General features: G+C 42.4%; 1 long non-coding RNA gene across 1 annotated transcript in view; it reads right to left on the reverse strand.

Annotated features, from left to right (window-relative positions):
• Window positions 1-484: 484 nt before the first annotated feature.
• LOC134863868 (uncharacterized) overlaps window positions 485-27,965 on the reverse strand; it is a 53,865-nt gene continuing 26,384 nt past the window's right edge. Inside the window, exon 4 of the long non-coding RNA XR_010165725.1 lies at window positions 485-1,025. This is a non-coding gene — a long non-coding RNA (uncharacterized LOC134863868). The remainder of the gene's footprint in view (window positions 1,026-27,965) is intronic.

A 27,965-nucleotide genomic window follows, 5' to 3' on the forward strand; every position in this document is an offset into this window, starting at 1 on the left:
CTGAGGCCTTCAATCTAATCCTTTACTGGTTTGGTTTACATGCCTTGTGTCTGAGCTTTAAAATGTTTCTACACCCTGGGTCAAGAGAACAAATGCCAATTCTGAGTAAATGGAAGGTTAAGTATTGATAATCTTATTGAGATCACTGTTGTCTTAAAAAAAACTATTTATAATTGCTATATTTTTATGTTAGAACGCATATGTCCAAACATTTGGACAGGACATCAAACAGACTTTACCCTGCCAGCTCTTCAGTACTGAGTCTGTGTGATTTCCGGATGAGCCCATGCAGAAAATGCTGTTTATAGTCCCAGGCATTAACGGCCAGCGAGTTGGCATGTTGAAGATGATCCAGAGGTGGATGAAAAGGGTAATATGCACTAAGACGCTATGAGAGATGACGACATTCGGGAACTTCTGTCCTGTATAAATGGGCCAAAGCTGAATACTGATTATATGATATTAACTCGTCAAGAGACTTTATTATTTATAACCACGTTGCCAACAAGCGATGTGAAATCAATGTTATCCCAATCGTGTCGTGGATCTCCATTGTTTTACCAGTGTCCCAGTATTTCTCATTCACACAGCAAATAACCCTCATCTCCTCACACTTTCTGAACACTAGTCAAACCCATCATTTAGTCTGCTGTGGAGGTCGAGTCAGCAAATGAACTAATGGTTTGTACTCTAAGGTCTTTTTTCTGACAACCCGCAAGCTCTGTTTGCATTTCACCTACTTGTGGCTCTGCTGTGCAGCCAGAGCTCCCACTAATACACCCTATGGGCGTTCATCAAGGCCTCCACAGAAAACCATGGAAACGCAACCTAAAATCTCAGATGGGCAGGTCAGCGTGGGTTTAAACTGGCACAATGGAGTCTCCTTTCCTGCACCTCCGGACCGCTGAGGCTGACCTCGAGGATCAATAACAATGAGGAAATGAAGCACTGTCAGGTTGTTGTGGTGGGCTGTGTGACGAGACTGGTCCTCACTTTTTCCTCACTTCTTGCGACCACAACTGCACCTTTCCAGGGGTGAAGACAGGGAAAAGAGAAATAAATAAATGCTTTTCAAAGACTCGGAAAAAAACCCTAACCTGGGAACAAATTGTTGACTTAAAATAAGGCTTGGATGAAGAAATGTTGGATTATGTAGATAGATAAATAGATAAAGAAAACAGAACAGAGTTTGCTGACAAACGAAGAGATCAGTCATCCAACATAAAATGGGGTAAAAATAAAAACAGCTGAACAGCAATAAGCCTTTTAATCTTTCTGGTTTGGAAATAAATAGCATTTCTGGCAGTGGTTTAAATTCATCAGACTAAAACAAAATCATACAGTCTGCCAAAATGTATGACACAGACACTCAGCATGAGAACATTAATCCAGCCATTTGAAACCTTGCACTCACAAATCACCGTACAAAAGCACAACAGCGAACAAAGCAAAACTGACCTTTCAAATGATTAAGCTGAAACATTATCATCATGTTCCCGAATTTTCCCTATTCTAGATCACAACAACTGGTTTGCCAGGTCAGAGCTGGCAGGCCCAAAGCCCATCTATGATTTCTGTTCAGAGCTGCTGGGCTGAAGGGCCAAGCTGGCCAGTGCCCATCTGGAGTGGGCCAAGTGTCTGCTCCACTCAGGCTCAATGCACAGTGGTGATTACTGCGATGGTGTGGCGGCGGTCATGGTGGTGTGGTTATAAATATAAGCCCTGGACTGATCCCTCTTGTTCATAAACAGAGGTTTGGAGCTGCTGTGGGAACTGAGCACAAAGGCCTGTGGGCCTCTGAGGGCCACTGAGCTCCGCAGCCACTGCACTACCTCAGGTCTGTCTGGCCAGCTGCTGGTGTCTCACCAGATGAGGACAGTTGGACAACCAATAAGGGGACTGAACCACAGAACAGAGGGATGAAGCAACGGCTGGCACCGAGAGACATGGTGGCAGAGATACGATGGTTGGAGCACGGGATCGGAGAGAGGCCACAGGGCACGGCTTCAAATTGACCGGGAAATGCTGCTACACACAAGAAATCAGGTTTGAGGATTAGTTTGCACAGATTCAGTTGAAAAAGTAGAAGAAAAAATAAAAGGCAACATCAGTGGATAGATATTACATGACAAAAAGTCCAAGCAACCCAACAGAGCAGACAGCGATAACAGCCTTGAATCCCAGACACATGACATTTTTTAGACTTGATCTAATTAGCGCAGTGGGAGCTGTACCCGAGTGGTGGCATTCTCCAGTGGAATAACTCTGCCATGTTTCCCACTAATCCATGCACGGATCAGCTCACCACCGGCAACCCCTCGCCCCTCTTAACTCCTGCCCGCCAGTGGTCATATGGCTCATGATGTCTGCTCCAAGCCCAATCCTATATTAGCATTAGCATCAAGGGTTAAGCCGCTAATGCTGCCAGCTGTGCACGGCTGCCCTCCTCCACACCAATCCCTTCGGAACAATGAAAACGGCATGTGGGCAGGACAGTTGGGACGGGGTGGAGGTGGCATCCCCGGGGGGTATGCGTGGTTTTAGTGCCCTCTTGTGCCAAGTGCTTTAACTTGTTATTCCAGAGAGTGGCATTAGGGAATAAATATAACGCAAGAAAAAAAGGAAACCAAGATAAATTATTCAATTGGGCGTGTTAAACGTAAAAACCTAATAAACAACGGACAAGTTCAAAGCACTTGATCTGCTTTCAAACTAACAATATATTTTCACCCTAAATTATCTATTTGTTGGTATGCCAAGCGTTTTATGTAAAGTTGTCAATTGAAATGTGCTGCCCTTTGCAAAATGTTTCAACCTGTAAGTAAGCCTAACTAAGATTAGTATTCTGCATGGTTTTTAATATGGACGCCCAGCGGTAAGCAAAACCCTTAATTCTGCCGGTGCTGGTGCATTGCTTTACTAAAGCATGTCAAGACAGTACCCTGGTGTAGAGCACAGAAGAGAAGGGCATGGCTGAGCTGGCGACACTGCGTTCTCAGTTAAGCTGATAATTGCCCTTATTGATGTATAAAAGATATCCCACAGAGCCTTGTGAAACACCATTAGCAGGCAGAAGCTGAATTGTTCATGAGCTGCCTCCAAATGAGGAAGAAGGGCAAAAAAAAAAAAAAAAACTCTGAAGATTAATAAGACTTCCCCTGGAGTGTGATAATAGCATGATGTATGTGTGTGGGTGTGGGCCTGTGTGTGTGAATGTGTATTTTCTGAAGGGTTTCCATTACTAACAGACATTATTTGGGTGAACTACTCTATTTTAGATCTGAAATTGAGGGGAAAAGATGTAATGTCATTTAGGATACAGGGGAAGGGTGATGGTCATTATAATAAGGACCCTCCTCGTTTTGACTGAGGGTGCTGGAGCCTAAATGATGACACTTAAAAGAGCTCCACGAACAAGACACTCACAGCAAATGCACAGTAGTGAGGCAGTGTGTGAGGCTCTAGGCAAACGCGTCTATGGTGAACCAAATGAAAGTGGTCAAAATAATGCGGACATTTGTCTTTGGAGGCTTTTGACACCCATTAGAGGTTTAGACTTATCTAAGGAAGAGTGTGACCACAAAGGAAAAACAATGACCAACTTATTTCTCAGTGAAACTAGGAATTATGGATTAAATCTTAACCGTGAACTGGAATATGAGCATTAAAATAAATTGTTGACACTCATTTACGTAACTTCACAGCAACATAGGCTCAATTATTAACTCGCATGTCAGGAAGACTTGTACCAGTTGCACCATACTGTACATTACTTCATGGATATACTTAAACTTGCTCTACTTCACATGTTTTTGAGCAAGAACTTGAAAAAGGGAGTTGAAAGAACCCATTACAAATATTCATGGGCTTGACTGAAGGGGGAAATTTGTGAAATATTAAACAGAGCACTGCACACAGTATCTAACGGTTCCTGAAGTCTCTGTATTCAAATCCAAAAGCCTCCTAATTATTCAGAAAGGGAAGCCACAGAAATTCTGACAGGGCTTATCAATGAGGAATGACATCTTGTTAAGTTAAGAATTCTCTTTGTGTTAGCAAGGTTTCTCTAGTTTAATCTGGCACCTTTCTTGATCCGCACCGAGGTAATTGGAATGTACAGTGAAAACGCCTGCCGGATCGAGCCAGCAGAGAACAATGAGAAATGGATATCACAACAGGCGTTAGCGTCCTAATCAATTCTCCTACTTACTGCTCCAAAGTAGGTTTGAGCTTTTTTTTAATGAGGACGCGGGGGTCTGAATCTTTCTGGCTTCACTCACGTTGCAGATTACAGCTCCAATTAAGTAAACTTTCATGTATACATCAAGTATTTATCTCTGTGGTGGAAACCTTGTTTGCACTTTCCACACAAAACAAATGTCGACTAGATCACCTATATTCATAAAGATCACATCTTAAAGTTTGTGATTGCTCGGGGTAATGTGGTTTCTTTGTGTGTGTGCTGCTTGTTTATCTAACTGAGTTCATGTGTGTTATCCAGTCATCACACCCCCAGTGCCCTGGCATTAAGCAGAAGGAGGGGTGAGAGGTCAGGTCAGGGGCAGCCGTGACCTTTCCGTCTCCGTGGCACGGTGTCATCCTTTGGGCGAGGCAAACAAACAGGCCTGGCCCCCCGGGCATGGTGGGCTCAGCAGGGTGGCATTGCCAGGTCAGGCTCTCGCCTGGGACAGGACAGGACGGGATGGCAGGCCCCTGATAGATGCTGCTCATTATTTTCAACTGGGACAATTGCAAACAGGGAGACGGCATGGCAACTGGGGTATGGGGTCAGGGGCAGAGGGCTTTTCATCTGAGCTAACCCAGCCACATTTGTCAACTCAGCCACACAACAGCACAAACACACACATAAATCTTCAAGTAGAGACGCAGTTTCAAGCATTTGATTGTTTAGACGTAGTAAGTTACATAGTCGATGTTCAGGCTCTTTAAACATGTACTAGTTTGACTCTGACACAAGAAAGCATTATAATAATATAGATCTTTAAAAATGAAATTTGTTGTTGGGCATTGCAAGGTCTTACTTCACCAACAGAAGAATGTCAGAATAACAGGAACATTAAACAAATACTTTGACCTCTGAGGACATTCAAAAAATATTAACATTTTTAAGCAAAACATTAAGACGTAATGAGGTCCCAATCATTTGATTTATTTTAATTATGTGCAGAGAAAAACTAATGCGCTCACAACTGCTTAAGTGAACTGATTTTGACCTTCTCACAAAACCTTATTACCATCATAAACTGCAACCCCCCCCTCAAAATCCCAAATGTAACCAAGTCAAGGAACTGAAAAATCCCAATTCCTTTCTTGGTGATTTTTTTGTCCTTTTATTTATACGACCCGCATATTTTCCCAGGTTGTTTTGTATAATTTAAAGAGACTGTAAGGGAACGAGGGGTGTGTGTCATGATGTCTCTCTGAACTACCTATATTTACTACTGAAAGTGAATTCTTTATGAGAGCACAGATATCAAAGACAGCAGGATCAAAGAGGATTTAATAAGCTTCCCACTGTTTCGCGAAACCTGAACTTTCATGTCGTGCAGTTTTCCTTCGTTTCTTCATTTCGGGCTTTGGGCCAAGAATCTGACACTAAAGGCAAGCATGTGTAGTCACATAGTCGTTCTCTATTCCTTTAATTTGTTAGTCTGTAAACCTTGTAGTGAAGAACATCCCAGTGGCTGGCAGGTGCATATTTTTCAAACCATGTCAGTTTTGTACACCACATCTGCTTCTTTCAGAACATTCTTTATTACCGGTTTTCTTCGCTTTTAGCCAAGGGTATTAATAGTGTATTCATGTTTTTAATCTGGAGCCCTTTCAGGCAGGTTCTTCTACTTACTGAAAAGTAAATATATAGTAGCAACTGGTGTTGGAAAAGTAATTATTTGGCATAACGCAAACCGCAGATAAAGGAATAGAAAATGTCTGCCTAACCACAAAAGTTAAGCAGCAAACCTGGGACCCACATGCTGCACGGGTTGCTATGTTGCACGGGTAAATTAAGGCAAACGGCAATTGAATGTAGCTACCTAAAATATGTTCCTAAAAAGATTTCGAGATTGCTCACGGTTTAAAGGTTTCTCAGTTTGGTATCTGACTATACCTATCCAAAGCTCAATGTTCAGTATAGATCTTTCTGAATGGTCCAACGCACATATGATTGACACATGAAGACACACAGCAAAATGGATATTAGCTGTTCCAAAGCAGGGATGTGAAGAGAGACTGAGTAAACCTGAACCACAGATAGGTAGTTAAAAGTCATGACAGTTTGTACAATGGTTTCTGGGAATACGGTTTAAAACCAGACAATGTGTTGAAAGGCACTTTTTACAAACAAATACCAATTGGAGTTGAGTCTACATGACATTGTTATAGAACAAGGGTTTGTAATTAAGCTACAAGATGACCATGAGTAAGGACCACAGAACTTAACTTGCAACAACATACCAATTATCATTTGTTTTAACTGGTTTAGTTACGGTAATTTAAGTGAGTTTAAAAGCTGTCAGCAGTTAGAAAACAGTGCCTGTCTTTAAGCGTACAATAACAAATGCAGACCGTGCTTTTGTCAACACATTATCACTGAATTATGATCGAGACCACAGCAGTTAAAACACTGCTGCAAGTTCTACAGCTACATTGATCTATTGTTAAATAATGTGCAGCAAAAAAAGATTCAACTAATAAACAAATATATTATATTTACCAGAAAACTTATTGTAATAGTAAATAAAATACAGAAAATACAGTTCTACCCTAGCTTATACTCCACAACTCTGTCTTGTGGGTCCCAGGAGGTGATGGTCTCCAGTAGAGGAACCTCACAAGACCCTCTGATGTCACTTACTACAAGGTCTGTGGTGTTATGTATTCAGTGCCCTCTTCCCGAGAGGATTACAGTAGCTCCCTGTACTGGAGTGTATGTCAACTCATGTCTTAGGTTATTTGATACATACCTTCTGCACTGCAGTGCATGGTGCATACTGTAACCATCAATACTCGGGAATATATTGCACAGGGAAAGCCTCATGCAATGCGGCAGTTCAATGCCATGGAGGGAATCCACAGAGGTGAGTTGTATACAGTATGTTGTGAATTTAGCATACAAAAGTGTAGCTGAAGTTGTGCTCAGAAGCATGGCCCGCTGCGAATACACAAGCTGCTTCCACAACCCAAAATGCAAATGCTTTCAACAAAGGGACACACAAAAATGTAACTCCATGCACTCGGTATGCTTTCCTTCTTCTAAACACCCTCCTGTATCTACCTGATTTGAAATGTATTAGCCAATTACATGGTAGCTGTCCAATATATGCAGAATGCATTGGAATACAATACTGCAGAGAGCCTCGACAGCGAACTGGCTGGTTGCATGGGTGATTAACATTTAATGTTAATGGTAGGCTTATGTTCAGGGCAACTGCACTGGGGTTAAGTAATGATAATAGCAGACTTGGCCACACCACATCTGTAATAATGTTGTCTGCAAAGCGTGATGTGATGATTGTGAAATTGCTACTCTCCGCACAGTTTACGGAACAGTCAAACAAGCAGTTTCACTGTCAAGTACCCCGGTCAAAAAGGCATACACAATGACACATCAGCTAGACAAAGACACACACATCGCTCACAGACACACAGTCAAAAGGAAATGAGATACAATGTTCCTCAGTATGACAGAATGAGAAATTATGTTACAACAAAACACCGTACAAAAGGGGGGATTCAACATTCCTAGAAATGTACATGATCCCTTTATAGTTTTAGGACAATGCTGGATTCAGTTTGAATCATTGAAGTGGTGTTTCCATTCAAGGCTGATCAGACATGGTCTTCATTTATTAAGCTGTGTTTACTGAGACGATGAAACAACATCATCAATCATTCTTAAAGACTAGTGCTCCGATGGGGAGAATTAGAATGCATTACAGATGTCACGCATCATCAAGCTAAACATCTCATTTCCACCTCGCTGTGTGCTCTGTCTGCTCTGTGTCTGGGACTTGGATCTTGCTTTGTCGAGCATGTGTGTGTGTGTGTGTGTTTGTGTGTGTGTGTGATTGTTTACGCTTAAGTGCTCTTGTGGCCATTCTCCCTGGGGCAAGGTATCCATCACCGTCCAAGCAGTTTTGTGACTGGGCACAGCTTAGGCCCTGGAGCCTGCTCTGGTCCTGTGAATATCTCCCTGGGGTCCCTCTATGTCAAGGGATACCACCTGCACCAAAGCACACACACACATGCACACACACCCTAATACAAATCGCTGTGACCCTAACACTCCTCTAATGCCCTCATTAGGTGATTAGTCCCAAAGGCAGGACTAAACTAACATTGCCCACTTCCAAATACCCAGCTTTTGCCCCTGGGGGTAATGGAGGAGTCAGGTGGGGGTGCAATACATACATGGAGACAGACAAAAGGGGGACATTTGGATATTTTGTTTGCCCTGTCAATGTAGTTTGCAATCACATCAACAATAATATTTATAGTAACGATTGTTGGGAAAAATGTACCTTTTACTACATTATAGTTTCATTTGACGACATAATTTGCTGCCATTTCCTTAGTGTTGCAAAGAAACAAAAGCAAGGTATTCTAGCTTTTAATTTATTTATTTTTTAGTATTTCTTTCAATGTTCAAATATCTAAAGACTTTTGTTATTGTTTTTATTTTTGCTTAACTAATTTCTTTGTAAAATTTGTGTTTACTCCCCCAGGAAGTTGGGTGCTAAACACATAGATCCTTTTAGGTAAACTACAATGTCCGGCTGGCAGAGAAATCTCAGCTCCATAGCTTCTCTTTGTTTACTGGACTTCTCACTGTACATTTTACATTTATATTTACATTCAATGTTTTCCTCTCTAATGCTGGTTTGTTCCTATTTTGAGATGTTTAAATATTGTTATAATTGTTTATTTCTCCTCTTTTAATTTCTAATTATGTGCATTGCCTTGTTTTGTTTTGTTTAGTTTAACGCAAATATTTCCCAGTTAGGGATTTAAAAAGTACCTCTTATCTTATCTTAACTAGATCAAACTCAAAATTAATAACACAAATCCAAATCTGTCAAGCTAAATGAAGTCATAATATAAGTGACATTTTACCCAGGAAGTTAAAAACTAATTTCCTTTAAAGTGTGTGTGTGTAGGACTGTGTGTGCTGTCTTGCATGCATATGTATGGCTGGGCAGACTCTCCATATCTTTCTATATTTATGAATTCATCCGACATTCCTCCAGCCCTGTGAGTCACTAACAACAATGAGCAGCAGAGACCCGCCACAAGCGCCTCTCCAGGAATATTAAAGTCAGTGGCTTTGGTCCCGTAATTAACTATCAAATATTGATGCCTATAAGTTCTTCTGTGGTCCCTGTGAGCGAGCCTTTAAGATACACCGGGTATGGAGGAAACTGTGTGTGTCTGCGAGCCTGCGAACCTGAGTCACCGATGAATAATTGACAGGAACATAATTAGCTTGCTGCTCTATTGTGTTAGCACGTATCCCACACATCCTCCAAGCATGTTCTGCTATGAAGAAAAATGTCAAACACACCGGCACAGAGAGAGCTCTGAAGATGTATAATTGAAATGTATTAGAAAAATGCTTCTTTGACCGTGTGTGGCATGTTCCGTTAACAAATACTACGATTAAATAATTATGATAAAATGTAAGTGAGGTTGTTCCTTTTATCCAAATCCTTAAGCACAGCAGGAAGAGCCATGTGTTTAAGAGAGTGAACCTGATGTTTCCAGCTTGTTCATCTGCCGTATGTAACCTTCAGATTGTGCTGCGTGTGACTCACGCTAACCATTAAAACACACGTCATCCCATATGCAAGTATAATAAGATGAAATAAATATGATTTCCAAGTATGTGTAGGCCTTCATAAAGCAAATCACTCATATAGCATCCTTGCATTTTATAAACTACAACCCGACACGACACGGCTCAACTAGTTCGCTATTCTGTAACCAGGAGAGGGATGGGTGGAATCAGACACTAGGTATACTACAGTACATAGCATTTATAGATATGAAGGCTTAAGTCATTGCAAATTAGGAATTATAGTAAGGAAGAAAGGGGATATCATGTGACACAATAAGGTTTCAACACACATACAACCACGCACACACACATCTGTCTAAGTGCTGTTGTGTTTCCTCACGGGTCTAAAGAAAATATGTTAGTTCCTAAAGGTTTGCAATGTTTCAAAAATGACCAACTGCATTTGGAAACATATTCACGCTAACATATTCCCAACAACTCTTGACTAGGGTTACTTTTTTGTTTGTAATTAAAGGGGATACTTGACCAAGAGTGTACAGACATTTGTTTCATTTAATTGCAATTTCCAGATTTAGCAGCCTCATTATGTTTATTGTTTTATTGTACACATTATGTAACCATTTATACGTCTGCACCTTAGCTACATCCATTGCTTTGGTTGCATCCAATGGCGTTGACCAGATAAACCATCAGAACTTACTTTGATATTTAATGTTGAAGATGACTGCAGCTCTTCCTGACGCAGCGTCACCTGAAGGAGAACCTGGCTAATACTGACTGCTACGACTGCCTTCTACTCTGGAACAGGCACATTTATGAAAAATAACAAGTGAATCACTGAAAGCTGACAAATCCAAAGCTAACTGAGGGCTGTCTGCTCAATACCATCCCCATGCCATGGAATCAAATAATCCCTCTCATCTGCTCGGACTTGTTAACAAAGCTGTCAGCTTGCTTTTTACAACCAAACAGACCTCAGTCAGACCCTCTGTCTGACAGTGGAGAAGGAGCAGCAACACAGCCCCCCAATACTAACACATGCATACACACAAACACACCCTCCCCTCTTTCCCTCTTGTGTCGACTAAATGTCAACTCTGACATACAGCCTTGTTTGCAGCCAATGATTACCTCATAGCTAATTAATCCTGATTCAATCAATGTAAACTATTCAGATATTGTGTGTCTCTGTGTGTGTGTGTGTGTGTGTGTGTGTGTGTGTGTGTGTGTGTCTCTGTGTGTGTGTGTGTGTGTGTGTGTGTGTGTGTGTGTGTGTGTGTGTGTGTGTGTGTGTGTGTGTGTGTGTGTGTGTGTGTGTGTGTGGGACAGAGTAATCAGAAGGGAGGAGCGGTAGGTTAGATGATGATGGATGGCACTCACTGAGAGACCTGTTCTAATCAGCAGGACCTTTTCCCTGCGGTGGAAGAGGTGGCAGCAGAGAGGATGGGAAGGCTGATTGACGGCGGGTGTATGTGTGCGGGGGTGTGTGTGTGTGTGTGTGTGGATATGAGAGGAACTTCGAATTTCTGAGAGTCTATAAAGCAAGTGGACCAAAACAATAAGTGGAGAAAGAGAGGGAAACAATAAAACATCACAACTAGGCCGATAGTATGACATGAGAGGGATAATTGACATGTCAAAGAGGCTAAATCTGACAAACGACGAGAAGAAGTTCTGACAACAATGAGTCAAAAAGAGATTAATCACCTTCAATTAACACATGTAAATACACAGGGACACAAGGAAAACATACACTGATGTTATCCTTTAACCGTCATTCACAACCTGACAGCCGTGGAAGAAGTACCGTACTCAGATATTTCCCAAAAATATTCCTGAATTCAAAGTCTCACTCTGGTAAAAGTACAAATGTATTGACATCAAAATATACTTAAAGTACAAAGTACTTCTCATGCATTATGGCTGATTTCAGACTCAAATATATTAAATTACTGGATTATGAGTATAGATTTATTTAAAAAGGGCAGGGTTTTGTCTTAACCGGGTAACAGGGGCGCTGCGCCCTCGTACCGTCAGAGTGCGCCCTCAGACCAAAATGCAGATTTTCCACGTAAAATGTTAAAGTGATGCCAGAAAAACACATTTCTGTTTGTTAAAAACAGTATAATGACTGAAAAAATATGAAAATCGTGTCAAAAAGAGCGTCAGATGGCAGCTTTGTTTTTACGGGGGATAGATGTCCGGTGGGTCTGCTGGTGGACGAGTGGCAGGCTTAAACTGAAACTGAGATTTCTGAATTACATCCTTTCTTTTACTCCTTTTTCTGGAGGTAGTAAAGAAACCGTAACTCTGGATTTATTTGTTGTTTGAGGTGCAATACATGACTCAGCAGCTTTAAGACATGAAGACACTATTATTTTCAGCTTCGCTCTAAATGCAGGATTTTGGCCGGAAAAATGGGCGGGGCCGTAATTTTGGCTGGAAGTGAGGTTAGTGTCCTCATACTATATTTTTTCTAGAAAAAACCTCTGAAGTGTGTTCATCACAGCTGGTAAGGGTGGAGCTCATTTGGATAACTTTGAATACTGCCCCTGGATATTTTTACCTATGTCAATGTTTTTTTTCTGCTTTTTGTTTTTTTATAATTGATGCTTATTTTGTATTAGCTCATAATCTGTTTGATAAAAGTAACCGAGTAAGAAGTGCAATATTGGCTTCCCAAATAAAGTGGAGTAAGTAGCATAAATACTCAGGTAAAGTACAAGTAGGTAAGGTACAACAAGCTCTACTCATTTCGTTGTACCTGTATACTGACAATAAAAGGACTCTATCCAAGTTCCTTAAAGTTGCATTTATGCATAGTACTTGAGTTAATGTACTTGGCCAAAGACGATAATGGCACAACAATGTTTTTAGCTTTTAGATCTCCAAAAAATGTGGTAAGGCTTCTCCCTATGTCCCCATTTGTGCTAAGAGCGTCACAGACTTTCTTTAGCATGCATACTAAAAAAAGCCCTGTCTAATAGCTGCTCTTTTTATAGTCTCCCCTCTGCACTGCGCCAAACCACAAGAGGTCTTGGCATACATCTTGTATCAAACGGCTAATGCCAGGAGACTTAAAGAAGAAAACATGTTTGTTGTCTCCCTTCCTCTGTTCATTAGCAGCACTCGAGGAATCGTCCCCAGGTAGCCCTCTTTCTAGCTGTTTTCTGGAGTGACTTTAGAGAACTTCTACCAGTGCCATGTTTAAAAGATCATTTGTAGATATTCAACACAAACAAACCAGCCTCATTTAAAATGTTACGGCATAGTTCATTTGTGGGGCTTGTTTGCATTTGAGTAAACATGGTGGCGTAAACATGTTATAAATATATGAGTATTCTTATTAATCTGGGATTTTCTAAGATAATTAAAAGTAATTAGTTAACAAGCATTAATAAGTGAGGAAAAAATCTGTCGCCTTGCCACTATTCAGACGACAGTGACGCGGGAGGGAGGGGTAACCGGCTGACCCAGATATATTTTAATAACGTATTTAAAAAGAGAAACTAACTCGTCAAACATAACAGAGATGCTGGCATTTCTCCTAAGGTTGAAATATATACTGTCATATCAGTCATCATAGTGGCCACAAAAATAACATCGCAAGGAATGATTTCATGCAAAATATAGTTTAAATTTAAGTATCTTTTTGGGTTAAATTCATCATTTTCATCCAATATTATACAAAATGTTAGTTTCACGATCAAACGTACAGATTGTGAACTGCAGTGTGATTGTGTTGACTGTGTTTGATCACCTTTTAACCGTACCTTAAAAATGTAGACCCTACTCAACTTAGAAGTTGTGGAAAGAGAAACTCAAATGACTCATTAAGAAAAGCTATATGATCCTATTCCTCTTATATGACGTACTTATGAGATTTTTGTGTCTCAAAGCTTCAAAATGTTCAACACCAGTCCCAAGCAAGTTTTTTTTTTACAGTAGGTTAATGTAATATTGGATATGAACACTTCAGTTCACTATAATAAGCTTCTCGTTAGTATATTATAAAAATTCAATAGCTACATAAGACATCATTTAATCAACAACACTTTTAAGCATGAACGTACCTTTATGCAGATGAGATTTTACTTATAGTCATATTTTAAACTCTGAAGACTTTCCTCAGACTTGCACAAGTGAGCTTTACTGACACGTTCATATTTAATCTTCGTGCACATTGAATGCTTTGTCCCTTACCAATCGACACCCGCTGAGGTCACCTGTTTGATGCATGATGACACCCAAGGCAACAGCAAGGAGTTGCAGGGACTCCAAAAAAACCTTTTGAAATTGTCTCTGTTAAGGCGTCACAAACTGTGTGTTTGCTGAACTTGTGTGTGGTATTACTGGGATCAAAGGCAGCGTCACACACACTGACAATGAGCATCAGACTGCTGCAATTACTGGAGTCATTAGGTTGGGTAAAAGAAGGAGAACGTTGGTGTTTCAACGCCCATTCTGCTCCCTCTGGAGCACGAGCTGGAGGTGGCTGATTGCACGCACACACTCATAATTACACGTGCAGGCAGGCACTCGTGCAAACACACGTAAAGATCTACACCCACATGCAGCTTTTCACACATATGCGAGCGAACTTAAACATCCACAGGCGCACTCAGAGCTGCACAGGTGGTGCCTCATATGAGGTCTGCACTCCACATCAAAAGGACACCTCTGACATCCCCGATTGCTCACAAATGATGATGCACAGAGATCTTTTGCCACTACAAAGGCAGAACAAAAGAACTGACATGAAAGAGAAGTCAATAAACATAAGGCGTTTAATAAAACATTTTTTTTTCTGCTGAATTCACTACAAAAGGTTTTCCTCTCACTCGACAACAAAAAGAAGAAGCGAGAACTGTTGAGTCACATGATTGACTGAGAAGAGCGGTAACAATCCAGTCATTTTCTGTCAGGGACGGGTTTGCCCTGGTTGGATTCAAGACATGAACTGAAGCCAACATTGCAGCGCACATGGAGGAGCTTTGTGGGTGACACATCACACACATGATAAAGTGAAATCCCTCTCTTGAAGTTGACACACTAGTTTGCTAATTTGTTTCCTCTCAAAAATCACGCGGGACATAAAAAGTCCTTATTGCATTGACATTCTGTTCGGACGCCGACACAGCGCCTCAGAGCTCGCACCACATATGACCAGCATCAAAGTGTGCGGCACACAGCCTCACAAGCTGTGCCACACACACACACACACACACACACACACACACACACACACACACACACACACACACACACACACACACACACACACACACACACACACACACACACACACACACACACACACACACACACACACACACACACACACACACACACACACACACACACACACGAGAGAGAGGCGGCTGAGTAGGAGCGGTGGCTTACAGATGTTCGGTGTCCCACAGCAGTTGTTGGAGCTGCAGTGAAGTGTCAGCCCAGAAGGACGGAGAGCCGAGGCACAGCAGCGCAGAAACAGAATGGAACATGAGGCCACACTCAAAGCACACGGCCCACAGCACCTCACCCTGCCAACAGCCTTCGAGCAAACTTTGAATCAACACAAGTCAGGATGGGGGGGCTATCTGATGATGACTAATCTGAATTTCATCATTTTCAGGGTACTGGGCTGTTTCTGCATTGGTGCTGTACTCTGTACTACAATATGGCAGGACCACAGGGTCAAAGGGGAAGGCGGTTCAAATATGGAACGTCATGAATGCTACTCAGTAAAACCAAGCTGATGTATCATAAAGGCAAAATCAGTTTTTAATCAGATGGTTTGTTGCCAGCAACACGCAGGGTATTTAAAAGCTGAGTCAACGACTAAACAGCTGTTTTCAATTGTTTTTTGGAATGAAAAAAACACAATTTGAAATAACCAACCCTTTTGAATAAACTCAAACACTAATGTTCTGTACGGTAGGTGCAGTTCAGCACCAAAGAAATTCAAGTTTTTTTGTACTGTTATTTTTTTTTAATGAAAAAAGGATGGACTTGAATTGAAATATTGCAAGTCACTGTAATTCTGTACAAACACTGGGGTTGAGTGACAGCAGAATTGCTCTTGAGTTAATGGGCGGGTGGAAGCTGCTTAAATGGTGGTTAGCATTAACTCATTGCTTTTCCAGGTGGTCTGTGCCGAGGTGTAAATGGCTCCGGTCAAAGGTCAATCTAGTCTTGACTTGGCCTCTCTGATGTGGCACTTTAAAAAGGCCTCTTGGCGTTCAGATACTTCTCAAAGCCCTTCCTGTTGGAAAGAGCCCTTGCGTTGGTGTGTCAAAGTTTTCCCAGGCTAGCTTTGGCCTCAGACGCCCAACTCGCAACGTAACCTGCAGACAAACCCAGATAACACTAACCGCAGATTTCCTCCGTGTTTCAACACACTGTGTACGATTTCAGAAAACTGACGCAATTTAATTCAAAAGTTCACTTGGAGTTATTTCTGATGTTTAAAATGACTAAGCCTGTTCCTTTTTTCCCCTCATCTCAAACATTCATCGGTGGTGCTCGGGCTTTTTCATGTTTTCGCAAATGTATCAGTGGCTGTGTTTGTCTGTGTGTTCATGTCGGTGTGTGCATAAGCCGACTGAAGGATCACACGCACACGGTATTGTAACATGAATATTCTGCTTTGCGTCTGGCTGCTGTGGTCTCCCTCGGTGTGGGGAGCCATGTACTTGGAGGTGGTGGTGGTGGTGGTCGGGAGGGGGTGCTCACTCTAATGGGCTACCCAGGGACCTGACGCCACTCTCCAGAGACACATGGGCTCCATACATCCCAGCCTGCAGCCTTTGTCAAAATGCACACTTCCTCAGATATTCCTTTTCAAATCTATTAACTCCAAACTCAAATCCACACCCAATTAGGCTAAGCAGGCCAACTGCATACATACACATGGCATGAGAAAGTGTGTATGGGCGAGTGTATGTTTCCTTAAAAAAAAATGTGTGTAACAGTGAGATACAATTAGAGTTGGCGTCTCAGACAAACTATGTCCCTACATCTGATTCACGTAATAGGATAATACACTTAGGATTAGAGAAAAATAATTAGCAAATGAAGAGATCCGCGTCTGTCTTGTTTGAATAGAACTCAATATATTTGGTAAATTCTTACATAATATTGGATAACAAGTGTGAAGGATACAAAATCCAATGTGCCATAAATGTCCTCCATTATACATGTGTGCATTCAGACTTTTTTTCCCACACATTTCAGTGATTGTGCATCTTTTTATCTATATACCAGCATGTGTGCGTGTGTGAATCCGTGTGTGCTTCACCTGTCTCCATGACCACCATGGGAAGCAGTGTGCCTCCTGCCCCCTTTAATCAGAGTCACACAATGGTGAGGCTAAAGCCGCCTTATCTCGACACAATCAGATTAGAGGGGATTGCTGCTCTGCTAAGCACCACAAAGTAAAGCGCCCGCCCTCCCGGATCAAGATGATTTGATTAATGATTTGTGATCATATTATCCTTTAAGAAGCATAAATTGTTTTATTTTTATTTATTTATTTTTGATTTGTTTCTGGGGTTTGTTTTTTTTCCCTCACAGTTCCTAAGGCTAGACAGAGATTGAAAGATTATCTTCCCCACCTGAGCAAACGCTCTCTCCTCCTCCCAATTTCTCCCCCTCTGCTTACTGAAGCCGCTTTATCAATCCCGCCAGTGACCAGATGGGGGTGCCATGACTGCTGCACACAGTGGGGGCCTCCTCCACACCTAATCTCATCAAAATAAACATGCCAGCAGTTGTCAGCTTCTCCGGCAGCGAGAGGCAGGGAGGGAGGGTGCTATAGAAACAGGTCAGGCTAATCATGCATATAATTGCATTTTGACATTTTGGGCTGCTGGGACCAGACCTTTGGATATCAGGTTATCCGCGCAGCACTTAAGTGATTAACAAATGAAAATGCAGCTCTGAAACTTAATTAGATATTATGTCTCGCCCATGCCTACGGGGTGGGGTTTTAAGGTAGTTGTCAGTGAGTGGATGGGAGGGGAGGGGGGGCATTGTACTGTATACATTACATACTGTGCAAATGATTTGTTTTCAAAGTGCAGCATTTTTGATCAAAATGTGTCAATATGAATTCCCCTTGGTGATTAAAGTGTCTGATTTATTGTCTCTAAACTGTATGAAGGACCCAGGTCGCAATCATTATTTAATGGCAAGGATTTAAGCGCTTCATCATTAGCTTGCTTGTTTGCTCTTAGATATAATTACAATTCCCTTGCGTTACAGTTAAGAAAATTAACATTTATCCTCAATTTTCATCAAAACGCTTGGTGTTGGCAGTGATTCTCTGCATCTTCATCCCTTTCCCAGGAGTTGTTTATGTATGGGAGGTGTAAATAGAAGCGATTAACCACTATCACATCATACTTCCAGATTTTAATGTCATTTTGCTTGCTTTGTTTGATTTTTTAAGTAGTGTGCACAGCAAGATTCCAAATGGTATGCTTTCAAAAATAGAAATATTATGACCCCAACCACCTCTTACTTGGAGATACCTTTCATTTTGAAAGCAAGAATCCTAAACAGGAGGGTTCAGGTCAACACCTTCACAAATAAGAGTCTCAGATCCATTCTTTTAACCTGCAAAAAACACCCATTATTCTACCTAAAAAGAAGTCTATTGTCCCAAAACCTGCAGACAACAATGGTAAGAACCTCGTGTCGGTACACAAACAGTGTGTTCCCTACAGTATGACCTGAGTGGAGATCTCCCTGGCCCCTACCTGATTCTCTGCTCACCACTCATCTTGCCCCCATGTTGGAACCAGCTCTTGAACACGATTAGCTACTTTTCCACTTTACTAATTCATGGGCCCAACTTAAGGCTCTGAACACTAAGGGCACAATCTCCTTATCCTTTATCATGCCTTAGTGTCTCTGCACTGCTTTTGTCCCAGTGAAGTACAGATCCACTCCATCTGATTGTCCAGATTCCTTGTCCTGCTTCTACTCCAGCAGACTTGGTAACCTCTCACAACCTAACCAAGTTCACTCTTCCATGCATAACAATGACTCCCACTGCAGTGCTGTACCTGGAGACCATCTAACCTACTTTTATAGCTCTGATACGGTTTCCATTTCTTTTTAAGGGAGTCAAATTTTAAAGACTTTTTTCAAACATGACAGTTCGTATCATTCTATCAAGACTTTAAAAAATATTATTTCAGGCATTTTTTTTTTACATTGTCAGCCCTGTCCTTTATCAAGGGATCCTTCCATCAAACATATCCAACATTTTATTTAATATACAGCTACACGCACTCTCTTGTGCGCCTAAGGCCAATTACTGCATCAAGGAAGCCTATAGAAGCTTTTCCATTGAGAAGACTACAGGGACCGAGGACGAGATACAAGTGACAAGTAGACATGACTGGTGATGCCCTAAAAGAAAATTATTAAATGAATTAATCAATCAATCGGGTGCCGTATAAGACAAGAGTAACAGTAACACGGTTAAACAGCATGATATCAAGTGGGAATGACTTGGAGATCATTGCGACATCATAGTATGAGAGATGTGGGAGTGACTTCATTATGCACTTCTCAGTGGCCACCTGTTTATCATGGATAAAGATCACATTTTGGTTTACAATTCACCTTTCTTATATAAACACTACAACACAATTGGGCTTTTAATCACTTTTTCACAAGCGGATCCGATCAATGACTGGGTGGGATTGAAGGATTTTTCATTGCACACAGACCAGCTAGAAAAGGGGTGTGAGAACAGTTGAAAACAAAGTGCAGTATGTGTCACTAGCTGAACCTTGAGCTAAATAACATGTTGACTATATCTCTTGGTTATGATGTAAGATTAATTTAACATATTCAATGTTTTCACACTGGAAAAAGACATTGAATTCTGCTCATGATGTCTTGCAAATTAAAATAAAGGCTTCATTACAGTAGAAAAATCTGGTCGAAGTGAAGTAAATATTTAAATTAGAGTCAGGGTCACGTATTTTTAAGTATTTCAACCTAGTAGCGTGTGATGTACTGAAGGCTGTGAGTGAGCTCCACCCAATCCCGTCATCATCACAAAGCCAGTGATGAAGACACGGCTCTCGACAGACGTCCTGGACCATGTCTGTGTTTGTGCCTCTGCTTCACGGGACAACACCAGCCGCCAGTCAGAGAAGATAGGCAGGGAGAAGGAGGGGAGGGACGCTGGGGGGATGAGGATGTGGGACTGGGCCTCAGCTGTCAGCTCTGTGCACTCACATATGGTTCAGTGTCCTAGTGGCACTATGTTAAATGACAAAGAGCCCTCCCTCTACATCACCACAGGTAGACACACCTTAACCGACACCTCCATCTGTCTGCAGATCTGCACCCATTTTCAGATGTGCCCAATACAACCGCATATATACACAAGTATGCACGCAGAGAAACATGCACAAAGCACATTCGCAGGCAGGCATACTCATCTACTGCATTTTGCATAGGTGACACTTTTCATTATTCAAAGCTTCTTTCTGGGGATGTGGTGTGCACAGCGAGAGGCGACATGCACTCTCTCCAAACAAGGTACACCTTAATTATGCATGCTCAGACTACAGGAATTGCATCTTCGTGTGCATGTGTGTGTATGTACTACTGTACTGCCTAATTGTGATACTTTATACAGTATGCAGTACATATGCATGTGTCCTGTGTGTAAGCATCTTTAGTATACCTCTGTGTGCATATGTCTGTTAAAAATAGCTGGTACATCTCTATAGACCTGCACATATGTTCATGTTGTAAGAGGTCCACAGGTGCCGCCTGTATCAACACCTGCATGGAAATCTTATTTTATCTGCAAAAAAAGCAACAATAACTTCCAAGCAGTCGAGTCAATAGTGCTTCAGTGTGTTGTGAGAGCAGGAGAGCTTGAGAACGCCAGCCTACATTAGCTAATCCAACTCAGCGTGCACAGATGAGATGCAGTGTGTCATAAAGGGCTCCCACCTGACCCGCCCCTCATCAGAGCCATCTTCCGCCCTCGACAAAACATATTTGTATTGTTGTTGTGTGCTTAGTCTCTTTATCCGCCTGACAGGGTTTCAAACTGGCACGTCTCTCCCTGAAGAGACAGCGGAGACGAAAACAATTCGGAAGATGCCGCCTCCCGTCAGCTCACGGTGAAACACACAAGTAGCCTCTCATTTAGGCGATTACACCAGATTAAAATATCCACTAATGTTGGGGAGTGCGCGTTCCTTCAGAAGAGGCCTCCACTGAGTGTCGACACGACGACGCATTAGAACAGTGAGCATCACATTACCCAGCAGCCCTGGCAGCTCAGAGGTGCAGCAAGACAGGGATTTTCAGCTTGATTGGGTTTTCATCTTGGAGTAAAGGGATGAATTATTTATTTTTCAACTTGATGTGTGTTTGTGTGTGTGTGTGTTTGTGATGGATGAAAAAGCCAGGCCGAGGTAAATACTTTAAAACATTCTACCTTTCTCTTGATGCAGAAAAACAACAAGCTTCAGGGTCAGAGTGCAACGTTCCCAAAAGTGAAATTCCAGCAATTATTCACGGGAGATCCTCGGCGGGTGCTCAGGGCAACATGTCCGCACCCTTGAGTGGGCAGAGGAGACTGACAGCCCCATTATAAAGCGGCCCGCGTGACAGATAAATATTTCAGACACAAATAAATAAAGGATGCCCGGCGTTTTCCCTCTGAATGACTTTTCACAGCTGAATGCCCACGGCCGCTTGCCCCGGGATCTCCTGACGGCACCCTTCACCCCTCCCTCGCTATCACCCCTCCACCTATTCCACCTCAGGCTCTGTACAACACCCCAAAAACAGGCCATCGACCCTTGATGTTGCACCCCCCTCCACACTTTCCTGCGCAAGACCACGTTCCTCCTCCATCCCTGCACGTTTCCCCAGGGCTGCAGGTAAAGGCGCTGCTCCTCCATTTCTGGGTACAAAGAAGCAATTAATCTACGAGTCCGAGGCCGGGCCTCTAGAAGGCCTTCCCTTTGTGTTTGTGGATCTCCCCCTGTCAAACAAACTCAGGGAGTCACGGTTCATTGTTGCCCAGTAATTACTGTAATGTGTAGCATACATGTTGAATTGTAATGGCTTTGTTCTTCATTGTTTTTTTATTCTGGCCAACGGTTACCTATGAGGTGATTGCAGATGGGTTGTGTAGGAAGTTCTCATGGGATGACAAATATTAGATTTCATTTAACAGTAGATTATGTGTGTTAAATGTCTGTGGCTGTAATAAGCATGGCTAAGCATCTCCTCTCTTTCTTATGGATTACCTCGCTCCATTTTTACTAGGGACGGAGAGCCGTCCCAAAGGAAAACAGCGGGATAATTCAATTAAGTACAAATTATGAGATGTTCCTGAGGTTACAATCTGAGAGAGGCCAGATGGGAATCTACACCCTCCCTAGCCTTCGAGGAAAGAGATGGAATAAGAGTAAAGAGAAAGTTACAGTAGGTTCCCGGTAGTATCAGTTCTTCCCTCAGAGGCATACACTTGAAAAGGCTAGGAGAAATGCACTGGATCAGAGTGGGTGATGGGAAATCTCAGATCAGCTACCTTGATATATAGAACAGTACCTTTTGCTGAGGCTGGTTTTGTAGAAAACTTTATGATAGTCGAAATCCATGCCATTAAGGGTGCACAGAAAGACGCTTTCAACAGTGGAAGCCACATTCTGTATAAATAAAACGTAAATATATCGCAGTTACAGTATCGGAAAGGGCTGTATTTGGCTAGAAAGCAATCACACTGACAGCTTCTCCTGCGTTGGACTCCTCCGAATGTTTCTAGTGTGTGTACAATAGTTTGGATACCAGGTTCTTTCTTTGATGTCTTGCTGGGAAGCAACTCTGCTACCAATGGGACTATTAAAGCAGACAAGCAGAAATCCTGAGAACACAAGGTCTTTTCTGACTGTCTTTTTGCCTGTTTCTCCTTCTTCCACTTTCCCCCCTCTTCCTTCTTTCCCAATATTTCTCTTTCCCCGTCTCCCTAACAGAAAGCGTGTTGAGTGGTGTTAGCATTGAGATAAAAAGAACGCTTAAATATTAATGGAGGTGTGCTTTGTTCTGGCGAGCACAGAGACGTAGATCTTCTGACTGGTAGAAAAACCAGGTCTGATTCATTAGCTGGGGTGTCTGTGTGAGGAAGTCCACAGAGGGCTGCCACATCCACTGAGAATGCTGGGTAGGCCAGCCCCCTCCCCTTCGAACCAGCATACCTCTTTCCAATCAAGCCCTCCCATACACTCTCAGTCTTTCTCCTCCTCTCTCTATCATTATCCCCCACCTCTACATTCTCTCTGCAATTCTTTAACCTCAAATTCTCTCACTTGTGAATTCTTCTCATATTATCCTCTGTTCCTCCTCCTGTGCTTCTATAGCCATAAGAATCCATTAACCTCCCCCCATCACAACCCCCTTTCATGCATGTTGTCTGTTCTTTCTAATGTCTCTCCAGATGTGCTCGTGAAAGTAAACCAAGCTAAAAAAGTAGCTCTAGATCTCGGGACAACAAGAAGGGACCTAGAAGTTAGGATCTGGTGCTACACTTTACCCTCAGTGACTGCCTTTGAGAGGTAAAACACTACGCAGTCACACACACATTTGAATTATGCCAGGCAGCGCCGGGGAAGGCTGTACCATAGGGAGAGTCCAGCTCCTTCTATCATCTCTTATGTTTTACTCTACCTCACTTCCCCCATTCCCTGGGAGAGAAAAATGATCAAACCATACTGAGTGGACACAGTCCCTCCACGAACTACAAGGGGGGGAAACCAAGAGAGAGTAACAGAGAGAGATGGAAATTATAGACTCCTCCAAAACCCCTTTCTTCCACAATCCCTTAAAAAGATGAGCTGCTTCCCAGATGAGTAAGGGAACAGCTCATTGGGATCATCTAAGAAAAAGATTGAGGGTTTCTGGGATATGTTTTATGCTCTCATTGAAAAAAGAAATCAATAGAGCAACACGAGGAGAAAAAAAAAAGGGGGAAAGATAACAATGAGGCTAGATAAAGTTTCACATGTCTTGGTACTTGTTAAGAAAAGTACTACACTTGTGACTTTGTTTCAGGATGAAAACTTAACTTGGGTTTCTGTGTAAGAAAACACTGAATTGAGTGCATGACTACTGCTCCATTAATAGGTTGGAATTCATAACGGCTGAACACGAGCTGTAATGTCTGTTGTGGTTTATGCGCATCTACTGTGGTTTGTTGGAACGCAGCTCTATTCGTGTTCAAATGGCTTGGAGTAGTCCAGTGGGAAGTTGGGGAAATATGGGGACACGTGTACTTGTTGTTCCTTGTGTAAACAAGACATGACAACCTCACCTGACGCAAGACAGGAATAACTCACTGTTTAACAGAAACCCAACAACGGAGAGGCTTTATCGCCTCAAATAAATAGTTATGAGCAGACGAGTGTAAATCGTGTTCAACATCGTCCTCACAGCCTCGGTTAGGTTTGGTTTATGTTACATTTTATTGCTGATATTATGTGTATTATACATCACGTTTAATACTATGTAACGTACACACAGTTGGTTGTAAATGCACAATGTCAAACAGACTTGCATGCAAACACAAAACACGGTTCACACACTCAATGCACTCCGACATACACACAAGCACCCCAGCAAGCAAACAAGCACACAGATGAGCCGCGACAAGCTCAAAATCCCTTTATTACCTCTTGTTGTGAAGAGGACGCAGAAGTGGCCCGCCAAGTGCTGCCCTCTCTGTATATAAACCCCTTAAAGCTTAGTCCCACAACCAATGAAAGACCAGTGCAATCTGTAAGCAGCCCTGTTCCCATATGGGCCAGCCTGCCATGGGCCTCGTTTGCCTTTGTCCTGTGGCTCTCTGAGGGCCAGGCCCCGCACGCCCCAGCCTAGCTCCAGGCATTTATTAAATATGCACCTTCCAGTTGCTGTGAAGAAAGATCCCAACCAGCTAATCTCATCACAGGCTGGGGACCCTCCACATATGTAAATCTACATCTGTTCCCCTTCAAAGAGAGAGATTCTCCAGGATTATCCCGCACACAGACGCATACACATGGACATGCACACACACAGAAGTACTCTCCCACATGGCCACTGCCAATCAAGAAGTCCCCCCTCTGCCGCATGTTCTTGTCTGCCGTCCCCAGACTCCCAACATACCCTCCTTTCTCAATTAGCTTGATGACAAGCAATGGCCAAGAAATTGCTCTTTTTGTCATTGCTTTGAATTTGCATTGGTGGGAAGTGACAAGGCGAGAGGCCTTACAAACGCTGAACCCCTCGCCTAAAGGCCATGGCTGGCATAAGGGTGCTGGTGCTGGGCCAGGGACCGTAAAGAGCAACGCCAGAGGCCTAGGAAGCTGGCACCATACAGAGAGAAACATCCTATAGCGCCCAGGGATATCATTATACATCCCTGCAACACAGGATTAGCCTGCTCCCTGGCTGGGAGTTGCCATAAGTGTCAATGCGAGAGACAGCTTCATCAAACATCAATAACTGACTGGCAGATGACAGGATGAACAGCTAGATTTATCGCTTTAATATAAGCATCAACCCAACAAGCTGTATGTTTATTCAAATTATACAATTCAACCAATGATGTAGCAGAGAATGGTAATTACATTATGATTTCTAGTTGATAAAGTTAGGGCTAACGCAGTTTGAATTTGTATGTACCGGTATACACCGTACACATAGCTACATAAAAAAAACAAATACTTTTAATACGAGGTAGCAATCATACATTAAGTGTAAGTAAATGTAAGTTTACCGATAAATACACTGCCCGGACAAAAAAAAGGTCGCAAGCCTGTGGGGGGTCTGCTCTAGGTTGAGCAACATTATGTGCCCAAAGAATGAGGTCAGGTAGTCAACCTGAATAAACTGAAGGACCAGGTTATTCCATCAATGGATTTCTTCTTCCCTGATGGCACAGTCATGTTCCAAGATGACAATGCTAGGATCCATCGGGCTCAAATTGTAAAAGAGTGGTTCAGGGAGCACGAGACATCATTTTCACACATGGACTGGCCACCACAGAGTCCAGACCAGAACCCCGATTGAGAATCTTTGGGATGTGCTGGAGAAGACTTTGCGCAGTGGTCCAAATCTCTCGTCATCGATACAAGATCTTGGTGAAAAATGAATGCAAGACGGAAATAAATGTTTTGACATCAAAGCTAAAGGCGTTCCAACGAATATTAGAGTGTGTGACCTTTTTCTTGTTCAGGCAGTGTATAACATAATATAGCCTATTCCCTCAAATAAAATGAACACGAAATTGCTTTATTTTCCTGTTATAATCATCAACCACTGAGTTCCTATATTTAAACTATCAAACAAATATGAGATTGTCTGAGTGCTTAGGTGGCCTGTTTCATTTTGCTCATTTACTTGTTGGTCTACCTCCAAACAGCAAGTGAGATGTAATGCTCATGCGTGCCATATACTTCTGTCGGGATATATCAGCAATCGCTTACTCTTGGGCACACGGTGGCCAGTCGAAACATTGCACAACCCCAAAAAGCAGTGCGGTGCAATGAGTAAAGAGGCCTGACACAAGGGTCTTAAAACATTGTGTTTTTAGTGTAAGCACAGACTGACTGCTGATACATTATAATTTAACACAAAACATTGGTACAGCAACACATTGCATGTGTGGAGCTATGGTTTGCCTTGGGGTTGTAGACAAAGGGTGCTGGAAATTGTCCCCCAAGTCATCATTACTTGCAGTGCAACCGTATCAGAAGTCAAAAACCATCAATCCATTTTGAGTGTTTTCTTAACGCTGGAGGTATTACTTCTCATCATACCTGCATTGCAGCCATTACACACGCTTGAGGTGACAGTAAAACTGACATAAGGTGCTTATACAGGAATATTACTGGTGACGGATGAATACGTTAGCTCTTTTTTTTTACTATTTTGGTACTGTTGGTTATGGATATATTTCAGTTTGTTGGGATGTTAAGGCATAAAGTAGGACTTACAAGGTTGTGCATCATTCCTGGCTGTCTAAATACAGTGCGGTCTGGATCCCAAAACAAGGTATTATCACGTAGGAGACAAACAGCTTTTGATCATACTATGCATTATACAACCACACCTGAGCTGCGAACAACGGTGGAATTTCATGTTGTATAAGAAGTAAAATGATTGTTATTGATGAAATGAAAAGGCACACGTCTAAATCAAACACTACTGTACACAAACTGTTTCACAAAGATCAATCAGGTATGTGTTCAGTTAAATTCACCTTGAGCTGAACAGCATGTTCACAAGAGCTGGTATTGTATAATGAGATTTATAAAAAATAAAAAAAGGCTCAAACACAAAGAAAGACCATCTGACACGACAGAACAGCTACACAGAGAGCGGTTGTTCAGACGTGTTCGATAGAACCGATTTGCATGTTTAATTAAGCTATCAGCTCAGTACAACAGAGACCCAAAACCTAAAGCCGCAGAGTCAACAGCCCCTGTAATAACACCTCCCTCCGGTCAGAAGGGCTGAGGAGAAGTGGAGGGAGGAGAAGGAGGAGGAGGAAGAGGAGGCCGGCAAAGAGGAGGTGGGGTGGGGGGGTTGCAGTCAGTCACTAATACAGTGAAAGGGAAAGCGCAAAGCTTTTCATTAACACCCTGTGAAAGGCACATTCACACTCCAGCCCACTAATTAAGTCAGGGCTCACTCACTGGGGAGCGGGAGTAAAGGGAGGGAGAGAGGAGAAGAGTTGGAAGAGAGTAAAAAAAATGAGGAGACTTGAAGAGAAAACCGCAAGGAGGAAAGAAGTAGTGTCGAGATGGAAGAGAGACAGGCAGAGTGAGAGTGAAGGAGCAGAAAGAGGAGGGAGGTGCACATATAATATCTGGGCCCCTAATCAGGTTGATTTTAAAGTCACTCGTTGCCAGTCCACTGCAGGCCTCATTAACTCGCCTCTGGCTGGCATCATTGTTCAGGCAGCGTTTGAAATCCACCAAAGGAATGTAGATTTGCTTTAATCCGGGCCCATCAAAGGTAACACTGATGCTGCAGTGATGCTGTGCCTCTGGATTAGGCCAAGCTCGAGGGGGAGAGAAAGAAGAGAGCAGCTGGAAGGAGAGAGAGGAAGAGA

The sequence above is a fragment of the Eleginops maclovinus genome, chromosome 4 (genome assembly GCF_036324505.1).
Source record: "Eleginops maclovinus isolate JMC-PN-2008 ecotype Puerto Natales chromosome 4, JC_Emac_rtc_rv5, whole genome shotgun sequence".
Lineage (NCBI taxonomy): Eukaryota > Metazoa > Chordata > Actinopteri > Perciformes > Eleginopidae > Eleginops > Eleginops maclovinus.